Raw genomic sequence first — 10,567 nt, 5'->3', positions numbered from 1 at the left:
CTCTAAAACTTCTGCAGAAAATGAAGGTATTTTGCTGCATAAATCTCATGCTTGTTTGCATGTTGCTGAAGGCAAACATTGCACAGCAAGAGAAGCAATTATTTTGATCTTTTGCTTTCATCAATTTGCTTTCCAAAAGTTCACAATGTACTATCTAGGCTGCCCTATAATGAATGGAGGGTAATTCAGATGACCTGCTTTGGATCCTTTACTTCAGATGGGTGAATCTCACTCCAGAGATGCTTATATTGGGATTGAGGGATCCTATTGAGTAGCTTTAGACTGAATGGTGAATTTTCAAGTGCCTGAAAAAAGGTGAAGCCCGGAGGAATGCTCTTCTCTGCTGGTGAGGAACTCCACCTTCTTTTTATCTCATACGTCATACATACCCCTACATGGTAGGAAGATAAGGATATTAAAGAAGCGGACTATCTGAAGTTGTAGATTGCAATAATCATGGAAAAACAATGAAAATACCCCAAACCCTGGGATGGGAAACTTTATTCATACCAGCTTCTAGGACTGCATAAAAGTAGATCAATAAAGGCAGTCTTCAGAGTCTTTATCTATCTAAATTTATGAAAGTTTATCTGCAGCTGTAGTTTTAACTGTAGATTATGTAACAAAATTTTGAAAAAAAATATTTTTATTTTATTCTTTAACTGAAAAATATGTTTGCATTTAGTTAATTCTAGCTCCATGTTTATTTATATTCATTAGTAACTGAATTTTTGTTTGGATAACTAATCTTTACAACTCTTCTTGATAAAAGGACATAACATCAAACCAGAGAAAAGTACTTTGGATTAAATGAAGCAATGACAATTTTTCCCCATGCTTTTTTAACCCCTTGAAAAATACGGCTTAATTACGATGTGGAAAACCATTTCAAATGCTGAAGATGAAGCATTTCATTTTCAAAATGTTGAAATGAAATGCAGAGTAAAACAACAGTAGAGAAGACAGGAATATGTCTCTAGTCTTCTAACTCTCAGACCTTTTTGCTATATAACTCCACAGCAACCTGAATCTTTCCATGATGGTTGTTCTACTACCAGAGCAGCCTGTGACAATGAGATGTCTCCTGTTCATTAGCATCTAAGCGCTCTAAGACGACTTCCACCAGCAAGTTTTAGTTCTGACGGGATTCCTGCCTGCCTTGAGATTCCACAGGTTCTCCCTCTTGTTCTCCCACAGTTCCAAAATCCACAAGCTGATGAAAGTACACACAGTGAAATGATTTTTGGAAGGCAGTTTAAAGTAACAGCCTAAATAAATAATACAAGAATCTATTAGGCAAGCAGTACCACATATTTAGATGAAGGATAGTCCAATTCTTCTCACACCACCCACTGTATCCTCACCATTCATTAGCCTTTCAAACTGTGTTATAAGCTCATTCATTGAAGAATTTTGGCTTTATACTGTGAAGAACAAACAGGCCTGCAGCCCTCAGCCTCAGACAAAAACTTGTTGTAAAACACGTGCATGAATAACTAATAGCAACACTATCTACCACTTGGGAAAACGCTCATAACTGAGAACATATTTCTGCACTTGAAACAACGTGATTTGCAAGTGACTCAACTTTAAAAATAACTCCATAGAAAAGACAGGGAAAATAACCGAAAAAAATCCCAGAAAAATACAACGTACCAAAGCAGGTGGGGAATTATTTACCCTGCATTATTTTTTAAGAAAAGACTACAGCTTCTTTCCTCACACGCCTTTCCTGTCTATGAAATGATACCGCACCTCTGTACTGCAGCTACATTTGAGCCTATTGATGAGTAACCTGAGATGTAGAATTTATAGCAAATACATTTAAAGCAGAGTTTTTGAAACTGCAAGATATGTAAGTCCCCTAGACTTGCAGAGAGACCAGTGCTACTTGTGATGATATATTTTTTTCTTATTGCACTCTTCCTAAAATTTTTTTTTCTTAAGAAATATTTTGTGGAATACAGCACGTCTCACTTTTTTCTGTTTTTCAGTAACCTTCCAAACTGTGCATCATGCAGGGTCTGTCTCACAGTGATTAGCTGACTGGAGTACTTGCAGCAGATGCAGTGATCTGGGACTCAGGTGAGGCAAATAGCTTGGATAGTTACCAGGTTCTCAGGTGGCTTTTAATACCCTGCTGAGCTCTGTAGTACCGTAATTAGTTTTGTGCCAAGAACAAAGATAATTTAAATATCTGTACAAATATATTGTTGTTCAGAATGCATTATGGCATACCTTAAGTGGTGTAACACAGAAATCGAAACTTGGACTGCAGGAGGATGAAGTGACTTAATGCCACCACTGTGTCTGCAAACCAGGTTTTGCAAAGCGTGTAACACTGCAAACGGGATATGATGCGGAATGTGTAGGAGCTAGCTTTCATAGCTTGCACAGGAGCTTGATCATTGAAACAAGGATGTTGTAGCTGCTGGCACTGTAGACCTTTAGTTGATGGCCAGCTTACGCTCAAATTTATGTCACCATACCATTACTACTAATACTAAAATAAGATTAAAGCTGTCTCAGATCTGCCACCTCCAGCACTGGAGAACTGTTGAAACAATGATGAACCATACGTGATTTGGGGACAGAAATCCATCCAAGTCTCCTCTGTTCTGCATGTTCAGTCTTATCAAAAATTTATCCTTCCTAGATGATGAAAACGGGGATTCTGTGGATGAGAATGAGTCCGTAGAGGAAAAAATTAGGATTGTAATGGGAAGCTAAACAACACAAGGTTGGGCACTGAAGTGTGGAAAGACTTTTGGGTAGAGGTTTTCTGTGGGGAAAATAGGAGACATATGGATAATGCACTAGACAAGGGAAGTAGTTACTTGAAATTGCAGATATAGGAATATGAGTGTGTGAAGGTAGGAGCCTTGGGGCTGACGATGTAAGGACAGAAGTACAACACCTGGCTGTAAGCTTGGAACCTCCCTTCCAGCATCTTGTGATGGCTGTAGTAGCCTACATGCCTACCATTATAAAAACACCTAGGAAATACTACATCTTAAAACCATGTGACTCTTTCAAATTGCATATTTTATTTTCTTACTGCTTGGTCTGTTGAAGCCCTCAAAGTGAAGGGTCAAAAATAAAGGATTGCACGGGCAACAAGACAGCCACAATAATTGTAATGACACTTATGAAAGTTTGCAAATACACAGGAATACTTATATGCTCATATTTGTACTCGGATTATAGTGGCATCTGATCTCAGGGATAAATTTGGATAAAAGTGAATGAATAGTATACCTGAATAAGACAAGCCAGATGGTGTGTGTGATCTTGGTCTATTTTGAAACTGAAATTTATTTAATTAAATAAACTGTTATTTTTCATTTTCCTTAAACAAATAATTAGCATTTCAGCAACACAGGATGTTTACTTAAAATAGCTGTAAAAATGTTTACTGACATTTAGATATTGTTCCTTTGTCTTTCTCTGATTTTTCAGGTAGTAGAATTTTCCCCATAAACACACATATACCGGAATCTTGGAGCACAAAATTAAATGTGTGTGTATGCATATATATATATGTGTCCTACATATATATATATAGAGGATATCCTATATATATGTGTGTGTATGCACATATATATCTATATATATATGTATATGGATATTGTTTAGAGGACTTCAATTTCTTTTCTTACAAAATGCTTTTTTGCTTGAATGAAATTCTTCACAAGAAAATATTTCCCATTGTAACTTAAATCAAACATTGCCATGAGGTTCATGCCTTGTCCTACCTAGCAACCAACTTATAAGCAATGATAGTTTGGTTTCTGGTCCAAAGCAAGAGCTGTCATTTTTGTTTTATTCTGTTTGTGCTTATAATACCTATTCTCCAAACTTACATTGCTTTGGTTGGCTTCAAGTGAGGCAGTATTATTTTTTCGTACGGGAATATGTTCTAAAAAGTTAAGAAATAGGATTCTTTATTATTGGTATTACGGTAGCTCTTAGAAACCTCCGTCAGGATTGATGCTATGTGAATCTTAGTGTTTCACAAGTACAGAGCAAAAGACAAGCCATTCTTTTAAGTTTATAATTTCAGCGGTATGTGGTCTCATCACCCCTATATGCCACTTCTCAATGAATGTAACCTCTCTCCTCCTGTGAACTTTAGCATCGTGTTCTCGCATATAATAGTGGAATTTGCTATGTGTTCATCATTTGGCTGCTCAACCCTGCTATTGTTCCAGATCCATTATATTTGTCCTATCATATCCTAAGCTCGCCAAGGAGCATGATTTCATCTCTGACAGGGCATGCTAACCGTTTCCACCATGGTCTCTACCAGACAATAAAAGACCTGTGGCAGGGCACAACACCATAAAAAATAAAGATGCGTGAGGCCCTTGGCTGTTTAGTCATTTCAGTGTAGAGCTGAACAGGCTGAGACACATCTAAGTGTTAGGTGGGAGGGAGCTTAATGGAGAGGTCGTGAGGAAAATTCTCTTTCTCTAAGGATAAAAAAGCGGACCTTCAACTTTTTATGATTTTTTTTTCTTTTCTGTGGGATGGTCACTTTAGGTGCTTTGTGTAATGAATGAGTTTGGTATCGGAAAAAAGGTGAAACTTGTATTGAGGTACAGGTACAGGAATATTTTCGTGAAACAGAGGGTAGGAAAAGCTGAATTTCTATGGTGATTCTCTGTCTCTCTTTTCCCCCCTTTCCTGACGCTCCCCCTAAGACTGCCTATTTCAGAAGGTCCAAGAATTTTATATATTTTTTCCAGTACTGCAGAAGTCTCTAGATGAAGAAAAACCTGGTTAATCCGTAATAATGGCAGGTCTGTTTATTGATCTCATAAATTGCACTTGACCTGTCAGAAAAGCAGGATTCCCAGCATGTGCTTTCCTGCTCCTCTAAGAGCCTCTCTTCACCTCGGGCAGATTGCTCCCCCCAGCCTCTCCCCATCTGCTGGCAGCTGTTGTAAACCCTCATCTAAATTCATTAACCTTGCTCCAAACAATCTATTTGAGTTCATCCTTGAGAAAGTACAGGAGGAACAATAAACACTCACTACTGATTTTTCTTGCCTGCCTTTTGTAACACACCCGTGCCCATGCTGCATACTCAGGTTTCTTCTAAAAAGGAGGGAAATTAAACACAAAATCAATAGGAATCGAAATCAGACCACGGACTAGGATTTCCCAATTAGTAATGCTCTCATTCCTAGGTGGCGTTAACACCTGTCTAATACCAAGAAAAATCTACACACAAATCTGAGTGGTGGCAGAGCAATCAATGGCATGTATCTATAAGAAACCATCAAAGAGGAAGCCAGTACTTAATAGAAAATACTATTCAGTGTGACTTGCACGTTACTTCTACTTGAACAATACCCTGAAGTGCAATACTATTGTTGCCATGTGAATGCTGTGAGTGGTTCTCAAGTGACTCTTGCGTAGATAAGAAGCTTTGTCTTGGTTGAAATGGGTTAAATTGCAGACAATTGCATGAGTTGGATGTTGGTGTTTCTACAGGATGTTATTGGGTTGTATCCAGAGCAAGGAGTTCTTGCACTCTGAAAGTGCGTTGCTGAGTATCTTTCAAAAGTACCTTTTAAGAGGATGATTTTTTCTTCAAAATAGATGTGGTTTTTAGCAGTGCAGTTTCTAATATCACACTGTGAAAACTACAGTAAACACAAGGGAACACTGGCCTTTTAAAATGCCTGATTCCCTTTACTAATAGAGCTTTACTAATAGAGCTGAGTCCCAGCTAACATTTAATTTTATTGGGATTTTGAATCATAAGTGCCTCACGATCCACTGGAAAGCTCCTTTGATGGTATTGTCAGTCTCAGGAAGAATACAAACCCTGGAATTCAATTGTAGGCCTAAGGTAGAGTGACTGTATCTTTTCAACGACGAAAAAAAGTGAGAAGAGATGCCTAGCTTAGGTGACGCATTCAGTTTCTGGCTGGCTACATATAGGTATGATGAATCCCAGCAAAAAGGTACTGAGAGGGATGAAATGCAAATTTTGAAAAGGTAGTTTTGCAAAACTTTTTGCAAGTTCTGCTCTCACCTGAACTAGCTTTAATGAGCCTTTTCCAAATATTATCTTTAATAAATAATAATTAAAAAAAAAGGTCATATGTGTGTTCTTCCAGCTGCATAGGGTTTCAGGATCATCCTAAGTGGTTAGAGTGCATTGTAAGCTTTGCAAAAAAAATATTTAAAAAGTGGACGAGGCTCCTCAGTACTCTTTCTGTATATCCAATAGTATTATTTTTAATGCAAAATTATGCAGGTCTACCAAAAAAAAAACCTAAAAGGATGTCTTGCATTTTGAGTGTAGGAGATCTTCTGGCACTTGACGTTTGTCTGGGCCATTAACATTTTTTAGCAGACTGATGAGCGGAGGCACTGGAAAACACAAAGCACAATAAAATTGCAGCTTATGTATTTTTTCCGCAGCCTTAGTAATGTTTTAATAATATATTCAAATTAGTGTCAAAACATTCCCTGTTTCTGGATCTGAGAAGGCACTCTAGGACACACTGTCTCAAAGGCTGTGAAAATTTAAAGGCATGCCATTTGGATGAATGCTATCTTACTATTTCGCTCTATCTAGAAGACGCTGGTGAGTTATGGCATTTTGCTGCGGTAGATGGTAGGAGATAGATTGGTTTTGAATTAGTTCAACATGTATTGTGAACAGAATAGGAATATTGTGATCTAGCAGCTCTGGCTTGCCCTCCTCTCCCCATTCAGGTGTCTCCCCATCTTCAGATGTCTGCCTCTGATGTCCCTTGGATCAGTGAGCAGTTTTGCGTGCCAGTAGTACAGGATGAGAGTGGAGATAGCGGAAAATGTGGTTTACTCAATTTTCAGTTTTCCTGGCTGGTCTGCACTGCCTTTATCTTCAGGGGCCTTTTTAAGACAGTCCAATCTGCAGTCTTGTGGACATGGATTCAATTCTTCCCGAGCCAAAGGGCAGTTGTGCTTGACCACTAACGAAAAAGCTGTTCATTGCCTGGCATTTCTCAGGAGAAGCCATGTGTACATTAAGGAAGTTGTAAGAAGCAGTATGGTTGCTGGAGGACACAGACTTACCTTTCCAAAAAGCAGTCTCGGGCAAAGTCAGTTGATGGGTTGTCTGAGTTTGCTAGAGAAGCGGGAGTTCATGGAATACAAGTTCAAAGATTGATTTGAGTGACCTGAGGTTAGAATAGTTCAGGAATTGTTTGTGCTATAGGAATTTACTGAATCTGTGCCTTGAAATTCCCCTATTTCCACTAAATTACTTGATAGCGGCTGAATGGTCAACTGGTATAAAACAACATTACAGCAGTAAAAGCAGTGTATTGCTTTTTCGTGTTAAATAAATAAGCCCACAATTCTTTCCTGGCTCATCTATAATCTTCGGCGAACAGCACCTGATTGATAGGAATGTAATGATAATCCGGCTCCTCCATTTAACGAACCAGAGAGAACATCCAGCTAAAACAGCCTGTGTTTCTGTCACCCAGAGAATGGACTGGAACGATTGCCAGAAGTTATTGAGCTGGAGAGAATTTTAAATGAATGAATTGGGCATGAGTCACGTCTTTCCATAGAACAACTGCGGGCGCTGGCTGCCGAAGTACTTGAGAAATCAACAAGGGCCCCTTTTGAGGGAGCTGGGGGAGAATTTCGTAACTGACTCCGATTTGTAGTTCTAAAATGCATCTGGGATAATAATACCCTACAACAGCAAAGATTATTTAAAGACAAGCAGCTTCAGTTTGTCAATAACTCAAATACCAGCAAACTTGGGTGGTGAAGGGTGGCAGAGTGTTAATTGGTCTGGAAGCAGTATAAATACTTTCTACATTTATCTCACTTACAAGTGTTCACTGATGATATGTTATCAGTAATTTATGATGTGCCATGACAAACGCTTACATTTCTGACAAAAATAGCAATTAGTTAGAAGAATAAGGATTCTCCTTGAATGTTTTCAGCAAGTTGTAGGGGGGGGCATCTTTCCTTCCATGCATAAACTGCCTGTAAAAATCCTTCAAATTTGGCAATTTTCTCTGTTGCCTGAATTTGGTCCAGTTTTTAAGTTCTTTTAAAGACATTGGAAAAGCTCTTATAAAATTATTGGTATGAATTATTTGCATATCCAGTGCATACATGCATGCAATCATCATGATAAGTAAAAGAGAAACTCATCAATTTACTCATGCACTTTCTTAATTCCTGATGCAGACATTGATGCTTACTTGATTTTGTTTTCTTCTTCACAGACACAGTAATTATTACCTGTCCTGGTTTGAGGTTTTCTTCTGAGTAAAGTGTGCACCAAAATTTTCAAGCATTGTCTCACATGCAGGGAGTGCTCTATTGCCCCAAAACTTCATGCAGGAAGCTTACCAGGCACAGGAAAATGAGTGGAGGAGTCCAATTTGTTCCAGTGAAGTTCCACACTGCAGGTGGGTGCTGTGCTGTGTGTTCATTTTCCTCCTCAGGGAAAGGGAATTGCATCCCTGTGAGAAAAGCCAAATGCTTTCTGAAGTGGGCGATTGCTTATGAATCCAGAAGGTCTCTGTGATCTCTGTGGTTTGGTAGCTGGAATCAAAATATCATAATATCCAGGCATCCCTGGTGCTTTTTAATTTTCGTGCCAGCATCATCTCTCTGTTGCATAAGTGGTGAAGTTTCAGAGTTGTGTCTCTAAGTGCATTTACTTGTGCCATTCAATGTACTCTAGTAGGGTTGGGTTTTTTTTTTGAAAAATAAGAGTTATTTAATTCTTGATGATTTAGAAGACTGTGGAAAAATAACAGCATCTGAATTCAGGGGGAACTTGAAAACAATGATGTAATATTATGGTTGTATTCACGGTCCACCAAAAGGTAGTGTTGGTGAAGATTCACGTCAAAAGCAGTTCACTTCTGGATGTTTCTCTTTGTAGGAGAGCTGGAGAATACTGTAATGAAACTCACTGTAATGAATTTTGTAAACAGATGTATCCAAAGCTTATTGAAGCCAGCAGAAAGGCACCTCTTAAGCTTGGGAGTTTTGGGTAAATCCTGCAATTTTTGGATTTTAGCTATAAATTTAGTTAGTTATATTTAGTTATGCTCATTCCCTTCCTTCTGGACCCACCTGTTTTATGACAGGTCAGCTTTCAGCTGTGGACGGAATCTGGGATTTGAGCACCAAGTGGGGGATGTTACAATAAGGCATAACCATTTGGAGTCTTCATACTCCAAATAAAAGGGCAAAATTTGGTCAATATGACCAGTCAATGGTAAAGGAATCTTCTGATCTGTCACAGAAAGAGTTCTGATTTTAGAAAGATACTATTTTCTAACAGGGATATATTTTTAGCTCTTAACTGAAACCCCTTATCCCTGAACTGCATAACGACGCAGTTGTTTGAGCTGCCATACTCAGTGACACACGCTTTCGGTTAGACCCAGAAGGAATAAATCAGAAATGCCTGCAGATCAGATCAGGAATAATAACTGCAATGGAAAAATACTATTTTTTTTTCTGGATTTTTCTCATTCCTAGGACTGAAGATGTTTCTTCAGTTCTTAGATGGTGGGTGACTGGCTTGCTTCAAGAGTGAAGAAGATATTGCAGGAATGCCGTGTGACAGCAGCGTGAATCACTGGACTTGCTGCTTCTGGAGCAACGATTGACTCAGGGGATTCTGCTTTTTGTGAGGCTGCTGTTATCTCCCAGCACCTGTCCTCAGACATTGAGCTGTTGTGTCAGTGGCACTGAATACAAATGATCCAGAGCTAACAGATAGAAAAAGAATCTTCAAACTGAGGAAAGGCAACTAGCAATTAAAAAAAAAAAAGCCAACAAAATGACAAACCACCCCTCAGTAAACTATCTAGTTTTTCAGTTAAACTCATGAGGAAAAGAAATTTATTTTGCTTCTGGAAAAAGCAATCCTCCCTCAGATCCTCTCTTTCTAAGATTTTGCGTGCAGCAGCACAGCCTATGCCAGAAGAGGCGACGGATTCTTTTAGACCACTTTGAGAGGAGCAGTAAATTTCGGTTCCCAAACCTGCTCCGATGTGGAAGTTCTGAGCCACAGAAAAACCTTACACAGTTCATGGACATGGGCTGTCTGCTGGAAGAACTGCCAGGAATGATAAAAATGATAATAAATTTGCTTTTACTGCTCCTCTCTGTTGTAATAAATTTGTCCTGTATCTTTACACAAAAATGTGTGCGGACCCTCTTTATAAACCCCTGGGGAGAAATTTGTGCACAAAAGTAACATTCTCTTTCTCTTCACTTCTGTTTGTGGTGTCTTTTTGTAATTTGTGGAAGATGTCCAACAGGTTGGAAAAACGCACTGAAAACCTAATCCAGACATGTCAATACAACACTGGGTTTAGTTTAAACAAAATCCAAGCAAGCTTTCCCCTTTCCAAAGTAGTGTCTCCAAAAATACTTCTCTGATTCAGAGAGTACATTTTTGTCCCAGCTTAACTCTTTTGGTACTGAATAACAAGCAAGGCTATTTTTACACAGCATATTTCTGTAGCACTAGGAGAAGGTTTGGTCAGAGCTATAAGAATTTCTAATGTGT

At 38.7% G+C, this 10,567-nt stretch overlaps 1 long non-coding RNA gene across 1 annotated transcript; it reads left to right on the top strand.

Annotated features, from left to right (window-relative positions):
- The first annotated feature begins 2,038 nt into the window (after positions 1-2,038).
- Positions 2,039-10,151, top strand: LOC134511086 (uncharacterized). The gene is made up of 3 exons (XR_010069791.1): positions 2,039-2,085; positions 8,256-8,441; positions 9,529-10,151. It is a non-coding gene; the product is annotated as an uncharacterized LOC134511086 (long non-coding RNA).
- Positions 10,152-10,567: the final 416 nt, after the last annotated feature.

The sequence above is a fragment of the Chroicocephalus ridibundus genome, chromosome 2 (genome assembly GCF_963924245.1).
Source record: "Chroicocephalus ridibundus chromosome 2, bChrRid1.1, whole genome shotgun sequence".
In the NCBI taxonomy this organism is placed as follows: Eukaryota; Metazoa; Chordata; class Aves; order Charadriiformes; family Laridae; genus Chroicocephalus; species Chroicocephalus ridibundus.
Note: the sequence above shows the minus strand (reverse complement) of the source record. Positions and strands in the feature narration are given on the sequence as shown.